Raw genomic sequence first — 12,080 nt, forward strand, 5'->3', positions numbered from 1 at the left:
AACATCCTCTTTATGTAAAAAAAAATATATATTTATTTATTTATTCTTTTTCCAAATATTATGTCTGATTGAAATGCAAATTGGGACTTGTAGATTCATCTTGTCATATTTCCACGTATCTCACTATAATTTAATCCCATCCAAATCTTGCTGAGGCAATTTAGCTGATAATTTTCAAATTACACTACATAATTAATCCACCATCAGAGACCCTGAAGGCAATTACAGGAGATTGGTCATTAGCAGTTATGTACATCCGACCAGTGGCAGATCGGGCTACTCCATTACAGGGTAAACACACAGCTCTCAGTGAGGCCTCATGCCAAATGGAAGTCTGAGGAAAAGCCCCTAATGGCTTTTGTGACTGGGGTAATAGTTTTTTTATCAGTGACAGATGGGTTTAATGACTCTCAAACACATCAAGAGGACATCAGCAAATACAGAAATTAGCAGATGGTATGTCCACAGGATGACCCCAGTGAAGAGAAGAAATCAAATAAAAAAAAACCCCAAGTGTGAATAGCCCCTCAATAGCCCCTAAATGTGTACTGCAACTCTTTAGCAGTCACCTGAAATACCTTTAACCAAATTCAGCAGTGCAGTAACATGATTATATAGTCCTAAACAGGACGCCAAATGATCTTTTTGCACATTATAACTATGACGCCATATTCACCTATCCGCCTCATCAATTCTTTCTTTGGACCAGTTTAATAACTAAAGTAGTCAGTCTAACAGCTATGACCTTTAGAAACATTTTAGTTTAGTTTAGTTATCACTGTAATTCTGTGTGATAGTGACAAAGGACTAATTGGCATTAAGTGTTCAGCAGGATTACAATGATGAGTTTGTGGAAATGGCATATCCTATTATTTAGCCATGCTAGTGGCTGTTGGTCAGTCCACCACTTTGCTCCAGACAGAAATATCTCAACAGCTATTGGATTGCCATGGAAAATGTGGTACAGACATTCATGGTGCCCAGAGGACAAATCTTGATGACTTTGGTGATCGCATGACTTTTCCTCTCTTACCACCATTAGGTTGACATTTGTGATTTTGGGTGAAATGTCTAAACAACTCCTGGATGGATTACCATGAAACAGTCATTCATTTCCCCTTTAGATAAATTATAATGACTTTGGTGATGGCTTAACTTTTCATCTACCACCATCAGGTCAAAGTTTAAAGTTGTCCAATGTGTTGGTTTATAACTAAATTTATGCCAAACTTATGTCATTCCCATCTGCCTAAACTGCATTTTGTGTTTGGTGCCAATTAGCAAATGTTAGCATGCTAACACACAAAACTAAGATGGTGAAAATGGTAATGATTATACGTGCTGAACATCAGAAAGTTAGTATTGTCATTGTGAGTGTGTTAGCATGCTGATGTTAGCATTTAGCTCAAAGCACTGTTGTGCCTAGGTACAGCCTCACTGAGCTGCTAGCATGGCTGTCGACTCTTTGTCTTGTTATTTCACACAGTCCCTCTAGGTAACCTTAGATGTCAGATTTACCTACAATATGTGGCCTATTTATCTGGGTGAGTCAAGTCAATGCACAGAGTGATGGGCCTGTTCAGTGTAACCTGACTCTGTTTCCTCTCCTGTTACATCTCTGTTCTAGATAATCATCACCTTCCTGTGTTTTCTGTCCTTGGCAGGCTAAGAGATTTATTAACTAGCAAGAACGTGTAAGGTCTCAGGAATGTGCTCCAGTTTTGTCCATTGGACCTGACGGTGACTGGCACTCACGCCTAATGTGGCAGGCAGCTCTGTCTCAGTAAGTCTGCATTGGCTGCCAAGTGTGTTGTGCAGCAGTCCTGCTTGATAACTGGCTGAGGCCCTGGGATTTTAGGGAGGATGGAAAATGGGGAAAAAGTGATGAAGACCAACTTCAGGTCCCAGGTGTGCACCTAATGCCACCTATCAATTCCGGCCTGGGGTGACGTATACCACAAGCCAGATCAAATCATGAGTCAGAGCTGGAGGATGCATTTCAGGCTGCCCTATTGCTTGGCTAGTCACATGGTAACAGCGCAGACTGAGATTAAGTGAGTCAATGGCTACGGGAATCACAGCCCCACATCCATCCAGGTGACATGTGGAGGAGTGCGAATTGAAAATAGGCTCTGGGGCGTATCACTCATAATCCCATGTTAATGTCCTATCCATGATAAGAGACGACCAGGAGAAAAAAACAGCAGCGTCAAGGAGAAGGAATGGCAGCGTCTGAAGCTGCCTATTATGTGGCTCCCTATATCCACTCATTGCTTCATCCAAGGCTGCCTGTGCTGCTTAGTTCTCGCACAGGGAGTCTCTGTGATACAGCAGAGCTCTCGTTGCAGGGAGCTTGGTGCTGAAGCCAAAGTTCTGTTATCCAAAATCCGTCGGCACTGTCTCATTTAACAGATAAGAGGCTAATCTACAGGGTGGGCAGGAGATAGACCTACAAACACAAGGCCTCTCTTGTCGCTCGCTCACCATTCTCCACATTCCTGGAATCTGTATAGGCATGTGCAGACAAACAAAACCTTGAGGATCCTCTTTTTCCTTTATCCCCTCTGGCTCAAACATGCTGTTATACAATGTAAATCTCAATGTATCTATTTATCAGCCTGAATTTCTTTTATTCTTTCAGATGTAAATCACAGCCGTCAATAGACCTCCTGCTTATATTATGTAATATAGTAAGCAAATAATCACAGTTCCAAGGAGAACAACGATGCTGATGCAAAAACTTTTGTATTTGTACAGTGTCCAACATGTAAATGTTTGTAGTATTAAACCTCCAACTGGAATTTCTGAGTATTTAAAGTATGGGTGGATACATACTGCAAAGACTTCTGGTCAGAAATAATCTATACAATGAGTATGTCCCTAAACATTAAGTCCGTGGGCTTGTGAACAAGCAGCCACCAGTCTTTTCTCCAGTATCACCACAGTCAATTTGCTTTTAAGCAAGATTCTTTTGATGACATTTGCTGAGTACCAAAAGTACCAAAAGAATACTTTTTACTTTGAAAATATAAACATGTTTTTGTTTTTTACAAAATCCTTTTTTAAAATTGCATAAAAGAAGACAAAGTTCTCAAATGTTAAATTCAAGCAACTGCGTAATGTTTTCTGAGTAAAGTCATCTAAAACTGGAAGGATTCTGCTTTAAATTAAGGCATATCTGATAAGATCATAAGCAAACAATTTGGCTGTACTTAACAGTCTTTGATATTATATACTGCAGAGAAAGCTCAACTGTTCAGTTGCCAACAGCAGAACATTTCTGCTATGCTAGTCAACTTCCATTGAAAATGCAACTGAAAATGCATGTAACTGAATGTGTGCCCAGCATAATACTGCATGGGACAACAAAGGGTTAAATACTGATGAATAAACAATGGTTTCAATAATTAAAGCCCAGGGCACAGACACAGGCACAATCTGGCACGCTAACCAGCTCACTAACAGAGTGTTTCTTGTAAATTGTTTTTGTCCCTTTGTTGGCATAGTTACAAACATTTCAGCCTTTATCCTTTATGTCAGGCCTTTATCACTGCAAATCATGTACCCTGATATAGACCGGACATCGGACAAAATGTTTGGATACGAGGAACTCTTTATTAAGTTACTGCAGTGTGGATCTTATGTTATTTGAAGTTGCAAATACAGTGTATCCATAAATAAATACTGGTATGCATATCCCTTTCAATCTCAGTGTCAGCAAACACAGGCTCCTCTATGGTTCAACCACTAACCTTCAGTACCTCTGAAAGTTGCAGAAGAACTTCAGAGTAGTTGGCGTTGCCACACTTCTGTGGTATTGTGTACAAGTACAGTATTGTGCTGGAGCGCAGATCTCATTACCTGTTTCCCCACCTCAGTGCACTTTCAAGATCAAAAGCTGTTTGAAGGTACTCTTCATACCTGATACATGAGACTCAGCAGATAGCCCTGTCTATGAAGTTAAGTCAAGAGCTTTGATGGAGTCCTGGGACTGAGTAAGTTACATGAAAGGTTTATTTCACACTTTTCTCATTAAAGTGAAGATTCATGATTTACAATATACAATCTGCTCCATTTTGTCATTTGTAATCAGATAGTTTTAGCGACTTTAATAACACAGAATTAAAAAGAATCATGTCTTCACATTCTTATTTTAATTTCTGTTTATGTGGTTTTAAGGTCTGTTGAAAGTCAGAACTTCCCACACTTTTCACCATACTCATCAGATCGAGTTCCTGCCTACAGGCTGTTTCTAACCACAACACTAGAAACCATACCGTTATAATGTTTCCTACATTGCATAATTCTGTGGATGACACAGTATCCTTTGGCCTGTTTGAGACATAGCCTGGAGGAGTACTTCCTCTCACATCTGCCATGATCTCATCCTCAGTTTTTTTTTTTGTTTTTTGTTTTTTTTCTTCTACTGACAATGATTTAAGTGAACTATGACCTAACACCTTGGCTGTGTCTCGTTAATGAGACATTAAACAGTTACATATCCAGCTTTGCTGCATGATTGTAAAAATGGAGAAGAAGGCTTGCATGAAATCTCAATTTTTTAAGTGGTTTAGTTAAAGCCGTAACACGGTCTTGAACAAAGCTTCATTTATCTGGGTGCAGGAGGAAACTCATTACTAAATGAAAGAGAAATGCAGTAATGATCTTTCTCTTTCATAAAAGTAAGGAGGGTGTCACAGAAAGTCATTTATCCATAATGCTCTAAAATAGTGCTTTTTAAAGTCTTATCTTTAGTTTTAACTGAAGAATTATTTAGCATTAAGTGGTGTCATAGTGTGCTGTTCAGTTTTCAATCTAAGGACAAAGGACGTCTGCTATAACACTTCAAACAATGTCATCTCAGTCTGTGTAGACCATTTTAAAGCTTTAATTAAGGTATAACTTTTATCATCTCTATGGTGCAGTGACATATCCCACTAAAAATGCCACTTTTACCATGGTAAATGTGTAGATATAACTTTCTGCCCTTTAACCATGGTAAATCTGTATGAAATGTTTATGTGGTTTGTCAGTTCACACATCTCTGGTTCTCAGTGCCATGCAGCTTTGTAACTTTTGTAAATAATTGTTTGCTGTGGTTTCAAAGTGCAGATAGTTATAGATACACCTTTAAGCTGTGTTCATGAAGTCTTAAAGCAAGCAGGCTTTGCTCAAGGACACATCGATGATAGGTGAGAGGAGTGAGCATTCATAATTCACATTTTACCAGCCTTTGCTGAGATCTGATCTTTTACCTCACTGCCTCTGTAACAACTAGGCCAACACTGCTACTTAGAGGTGATGTAAGGACTAATGTAGATTACATTGCCATGTGGACATATTTAATCTTAAACTAATCAAATAAATGTAGTTCAGTAAGAAGTACTATATTTGCCTCTTAATCGTAATGGTGTAGAAGTGTAAAGCAGCAGTACTTGAGTAAATGTGCTTAGATACCTTGCCACTGAAGGTCGTGGAGAAATGTAGTGAAGAAATACACATATTTTAGATAACATTGTGAAGCAAATACTTTTGATCCCTCCTGTCGAATTCCCTACAAATACAACATCAGTTCAGTACTGCATTAATCAAGATCTCTGCAGCGGTATTGGTTGCACAGCTGGAATCATGGTGATTTGCTTAATTCGCTGGCCAGAATTGACCTCACAGATATATAAACATTGAACACTGTGAAGAAAAACAGATGTTGTTTTTACTTTTTTATTATTATTATTTTTTATAGTGATCTTAGCTTTGATACAAAAATCAAAAATACAACTAAAAGTGCATGTAATCACCTGGAACAGCCCCCCTGCAGATCTGTGGCAAGGTCATCAGTAGATTTTTTTTTAAAAGCTGCTTTTGTAGAACATTTCATTGTCATTTAACTTCTCTTATTTCAATTGATTTTCTTTTTTTTCCATTCACTGTCTCTGGAGTACATTTATTACTTGTATTTTTAAAAAGTTTTTTACTGTATGAATTGCATTAACGAAGACTGAATGACTGACTGAAAAGAAGCAGGATGAAATGAAATCTGATTATGCCACATTTCAATGGAAAATAAATGGAAATATGGAATCACATGGTAGCTTGTTGTCCTCAGTGCCTGTTCTGCATGAGGTTTTTTCCCCTCAGTACATACAAAACAAAACAATGCTTACAGAGCATGGCCAACATAATCCTTGTTCTGTAAGCTATTTAATACTAAATCTCCTATTAGTATTCCAACCCCGGTCTGTTCTGTCCAATATCTACTTTCCCTCCTTTGTTGTAATTAATATACTTTCTTCAAAGCAAAGTCATACATCTTCAAAGGAAGATATATGGAAATGTGATTACTAATATATATCACCATTCAGCATCTAAATGCAAATCGTTATCGTTATGTGGTAAACACTAAATAGGCGTCCACTGACCTTGTCTGTGTATGTATTTTATTTGTGGGTCTCTTTCATTCTTTAAACAGGCACAGCAGACAATGAAACACCTGTAGCTTCTGTAGCCTTATCATGTGAATTATAAAGGAAGTTATTTTTAAGTTTCTACAAGCAACCTCTTTTATGTTTGATAAGTAAACATCAAAAAAGAAATGTCAAACCAATGCTCCTTGCTTGAGAGGGAATGAAAGATGATTTCAGCTTTCAAGAAGATCAAGCTACTGCAGAAGTTACTCTAATGAAAGGCGAACCCACGGTGAACTCTGGCATGTGGAAGGAGACAAAAGCAGAAAATATTCCGCCCTTCCCCCCATATGTCTTCAATCACCATTTGTCAGGGCAAAGTTTAAGAAAAAATGCCATGAAATCCAATGCAGAGAATGTTAATCCATGTTTGTTGGAGGGAGGTAGAGAGACGTTCCATGGCTGAACAATTGTAGTTTTTGCCCTGGTGTCATCTCTCGTTTCGGTGCCATTTAGTATGAAAGGTATTTGTAAAGCTTGAACGCTCCCAGAGCAGCAGGGATGATATACATTGTTTTTTCCAAAGCAAATGAGGGCTTGTATACCATGACAGATTTCAGCACAAGCAAAGCTTTTGTGAATTTGACATCACTGTCTAATTTCCAGCTTTATTTAATTTTCGAAATTATGATATTGAAGTGAAAACACATGCAAGCAGTTCAGGCTTAACCAAAGTAAATTAGAAATTATTCAAATGCAGATTCCCAGTGTATGGTTCAGTCACTAAAAAGTGAATCCAAAATTAACACGTCAATCTCTCCTTTTCCTTCACAACTTACACTCTGGCAGAAATGCAACATCTGTACATATATGTACTGTATACACACACACATATTGGGAAAGAAGTCTGATTAATTTCTCAGAAATCCCACACAGAGAGCTGCTCTGTCATGTCATATGCATTTATTATATCCCTGCATTGTATGTGCCAAGTGTACTGATGCAATCACAATTTCCTCTCCCAGTTGATGGCTGTGTCATACCCAACAGTGCACCTTAGTTATTTCAAAGTCACGTCACCATGACTGATGGCTGGCAGCGGTCTGACCCACACACCCCTAGTGGAGGTTGCATTTTTTTCTTTTTCTTTTTTTTCTTAACAAAGTGCTCTGTCTCTGCAAGATGGATTTGATATCACACAGCACCTCCTGCTGTTTGAAAAGCAACATCTCGCTCTCTCATTGTGGACCAGCCAGTCATTCAGTAAGGCTTTTATATAGGTAAGTGCTTGATTCATAGGTTGCTAATATGTAGAAACTCTAACAGAGTTGCCTTTGCATGGATGACAGATAAACAATAGATTGAACAATAATAAGGCATTTTAATTCTGCTATTGCTTTCATCAAAGTTATGTTTCCCTGTCAAAAGTTTCCAGACATGCTATAATGTGTTCTTTTCTCAAGCTTAACGTCTAATATGGTTTTATTCACTCTTGACCCAGTACAGTGGCACCGTACTGGGTCAGGATTATACTCATTCCGGAGAATTGCATCTCTTTTAGCTCAACAAGTGACCCTCTAAGTGTTGAAAATGTGCTGATACCTAGCAGCTCCCTAAGCCATAATTCTCATCATAAATTTGGGAAATGTACAGCTAATAACCTTAACAAACTGTATGAATATATCCTCTGTAAATATCTGCTTGTTTGCCCACCCCTGATCTTATTTATGCTGCTTTATGTAGCCTCTCTGTTTCTAGTTTGATTCCCAGCCAAGAGAAAATGTCACCATCCGACAGACAAAGCAACAAAATGTAACAGCTCAGAGAGACAGTGATAAAAATGTCAGGTAGTGATGAATAAAGGTCTTTTATTTAGAAATATAAATACAACTTCACATCCACCCTCTTCTCATTCTTTTGAATGAGAGGCACCTGAGAAAACAACTGAGGTAATTTGTGAAATAGATGGAGATGTCATGCCCAAATTACCCAGACGTTCCCTCCTTCACACAGGAGCAGTGGGAGCTGTCTAGTTGTCTTGCTTCCATTTTCTTTAAATTAATGAGCCATAATGTCAAGCTATAATTCATAATAGGAGCATTTTGCTTGTTGGGACAGGGGCTAATTCAGATCATTTTGTCATCATTCATGTTGTTTATTTCACATTACTCAGAGGTAAAAAGTGTCAGCCACTTGCTAAGGATAGCTGGACTTTGTTACCTACATATTATTATTATTATTATTATTATTATTATTATTATTATTACTGATATTACAATCCAGAACCTGTGTAAGAGGGTGTAGATAATAGATGGGTGGATGGATGGATGGATGAATAACATTACAATACATAAATCTGTGGATACACCCTGCTTGTTTTTCAGAAATGTAAACTGTTGAATAAAAATTTGCAATATCACGACTAATACGCTAGATGGCGCTGCGTCAGAGAAATTTACTGATCTCACACACAAACACACACACACACACACCAAAAACTTCAAAAGAAAATGCCAAGAGCTTCAGCTTTACATTCGCATCATCTAGTTTGATTAAGCCAATGAATTATGGTTTGTATACTTTAAAATATGGCTCGAGATTTCTACGAGACCTACGGTAAACCCTGTCAAAGGCGTGGGCGCTCCGATCTACACTTAACTACAGTTAATAGGTGTAATCTAAAAGCAGCCGTGATGTAAAAATGTGATCTGGCACATAGATATGGCGGATCGCATGGATATTTCCCCGAAACAATCACTGTAATTGAAACACGGTGGTTTTCTGAACTGTCTGACTGATTCAGCAGATCTCATTTCCCCGGTCGTGCCGTGATTTCACACCGCGCAGGAGCTCGGTGATCCTGAATGTGTCGATCCGCGGTGCGACGCGCGGGGCGAAGCGCGCTGCGCTCCCAGCAGGGGTCCTGTGGGGACAGGAGGGATCACACACCACCGGCCGAGGCGGGGACGGAGGCTTGAAGGCAGCTGAGCCAGAGGATTTTTATTTTTTTTTAACCCAGAGAGCACTCGGCTCTCTCCCACGGGCTGCCTCGGTTAGTGGTGATCAGGGTGAGCGGGGTGGTCGCCGCCTGCATCTCTCTCTCTCTCTCTGCGTGTGTCTCTCCCCTCCTCAGCGCACAGGCGCCCTGCACTCCAGTCTGCTGACACACCGGGAGGACGGTCCGCTCTACGCGTCCGTGTCATTGGTCTCTATATGGATACAAAGCCCAGTCAACAAAGATACATGGGGATACTTTAGTGGGAACTGCAGCCTGCGACCTTTTACATGAAAACTGGTAAGTGACTTAGATTATTTTTGGACAGCATGTTCCCAATTCTCCAACTTGAAACAGCTCTTATCCAGTAGGTCAGCGCTATCGGCTTAAATGTAGTGTCTTATTAACTGAATCACACCAAATAGAGAGACATACGTTTTCATTTACAGACAGAAATCTGGCCTTTCAATTATTCCAATTCTCACCGCTTTTCTAAATGACCACAGTCGCTAATGTTTTGCATGAAAGCACTCACATGAGTAGAGTATAGGATGAAATCATTTGCCAGATTCATGCGTTGGAGCTGAATTAATAATGAGGCCATAAACTGACTGGCCTGTTAAATCCGGCATATGGCGAGAAAGTCGCCAGATGAGGGGGGCGGGGGGGGGACACAATTGGTCTCTTGTGTGTGGACGGTTTTATGATAATGAAAGTGGACCCCCGAACACAAAGATCATTCTCAACAAGTCCGATACAGTGGGCGCCTGCTCGGTGCTGAGGCAGCGAGTGTGTGTGACAGCACCATTATTCACCAAGATGCTTAATTGCATTAGTCTTCCACTGGATAGAAAAACGGAACAGGATGAGCTGACCCAATTGAAAACCAAAACTCAGTGCAGATGTCGTTTGGCTGGACACGGTTTCTTAATTTTACCATTAAATTCAAGAATCTTTGATCAGATTTGGAAAACTGTAAGTAAGTAGGTAAAAGACAGTTATGTTTACTAGTCCTCCCGCTCAATCAGTTTTTATGTATTTCCAGATTGTTTGTTTACTATACACAATTTACAGCCAGTAAATTCTAGCAATTTGTAGGAGTTTATTTTCATGTAGCACAGAGGCACAAGCAGGCTTGTCATCATCTTAATTAACTATATTGTGGGTTTTAGTACAAATTAATCTTCATATTTCTCTCAAATTGTAATAGCTGGAAGGAAAATATGTCAAGTTTCCACGTCCAGTTTTATTAACACTTAGAGGTTTTGCATGTTTGGGCTTAAATCGTGTCATTTTAGCACAACAGGTCTATGTGAAATTTAAGAGACTGATCATCTTTAGACTCTTCAGTACAATAGGATCAATAAAAAAGCATCTGAGAGTGGACCAGCTGATTAAGCCGCCCCCAGTGTGTATCTTCACAAACAAAACAAAAAAATGGAGGAAAATGGGACACAACTGGAGAATTGCTCATTACTTAGGGTGTTCTTTGTGGGAGAATTAATTTGGATGCAATGCACTGTATGGATATTTGGAGAAAATGATTCAGATTTATCCTTACAAGCACATAACATAGATCAATAAGGAGCAGAATTTTCTTCTGTGTGTGTGTGTGTGTGTGTGTGTGTTTGTGCGTGCGTGCGTGTGTAAGTGGTGAAGGGGGCATCTGCTTGAGTGCAAATACATTGTTAATTCCTGAAAAGGTAATAGGACGTACAATTTGGCTGATTTGAGAGGCACACATATCTTTTAGAGGGACTCCAGGGGGCACGAAGACAGACCATCCTGTATTGCTGACTCTCTGTCCAAATGCAATTCCTTAATGCACTCTGAGAGTCAGAAATCTAATAAGAAGTGGAAGAGCATCTTCAATAATGAAACCCCACCTGCATCTCTGCCGCTGAGTGAGGGCTGGGGCCGAGAGGCTTCATAAATAACGGAAGCCAGGCCCTGACATGTGCTGCTCCAACATCTGCGAACTGCCAATAATCCCTCTCATCTAGCAAGATGCTGCTCTTTCAGACCGAAGGGGGAGGAAAATAGGCACAATGCGTGGTTTTAGTTTGCAGCCATCAAGTAAATGCAGCCCAGTGCAGCAGCTTTACTCTATGAAACAGTTCTTCAGAGAGAGATCGTGGATATTCAATCACCTTTTACTGACGAGGAGAATAAAAGAGGAGCTTCCAGGGATAATGTAGCCATTAACAACACAGGGCAGCGAAACTGTTTCCACTGCTAAAACATCTTGAATTATATGCAAATTTTTATCTTGATTTTTTTTTTTTTTTTTTTAAAGTCACGTCAACATCAGATTTTTCCTGAATTGCTTCTGTTCTGACTTGAAACTTGTAATGACTTATAGGGTGATTGTGGACTTTACACTTTATGAGGCAAATCAGTATCATCATCCTCACTCAGGCATTAATTTAGATGTTGTTGTCACAGGAGTGTTGTTGTGAAACAAATTAATTTCCTTTCCAATATTTGAGGGAAATCCCCTGTAGCAATTAACCTACATTTGAGCATTTAACCTGTGCTTGTCGCTGTCTAATAACTACAGACTCTTGAGGCTCAACTCCCATAGCTTCTCCAGCTCTGCCGACTGAAACTGAATTTTTGCTGTGTTCATTATTACTATGTTTTGCCATGAATCAGGCTGTGTTGTACAAGAAAGCCATGAA

General features: G+C 39.5%; 1 protein-coding gene across 1 annotated transcript in view; it reads left to right on the forward strand.

Annotated features, from left to right (window-relative positions):
* The window catches only part of LOC120803713 (poly(rC)-binding protein 4-like), a 50,991-nt gene that overhangs the window by 4,184 nt on the left and 34,727 nt on the right, over positions 1 to 12,080 (forward strand). The window contains exon 3 of the mRNA XM_040152502.1: positions 9,538 to 9,699. The gene's annotated coding sequence lies outside the window, so the exon portion shown is untranslated. The remainder of the gene's footprint in view (positions 1 to 9,537; positions 9,700 to 12,080) is intronic.

The sequence above is a fragment of the Xiphias gladius genome, chromosome 18 (assembly GCF_016859285.1).
Source record: "Xiphias gladius isolate SHS-SW01 ecotype Sanya breed wild chromosome 18, ASM1685928v1, whole genome shotgun sequence".
Lineage (NCBI taxonomy): Eukaryota > Metazoa > Chordata > Actinopteri > Istiophoriformes > Xiphiidae > Xiphias > Xiphias gladius.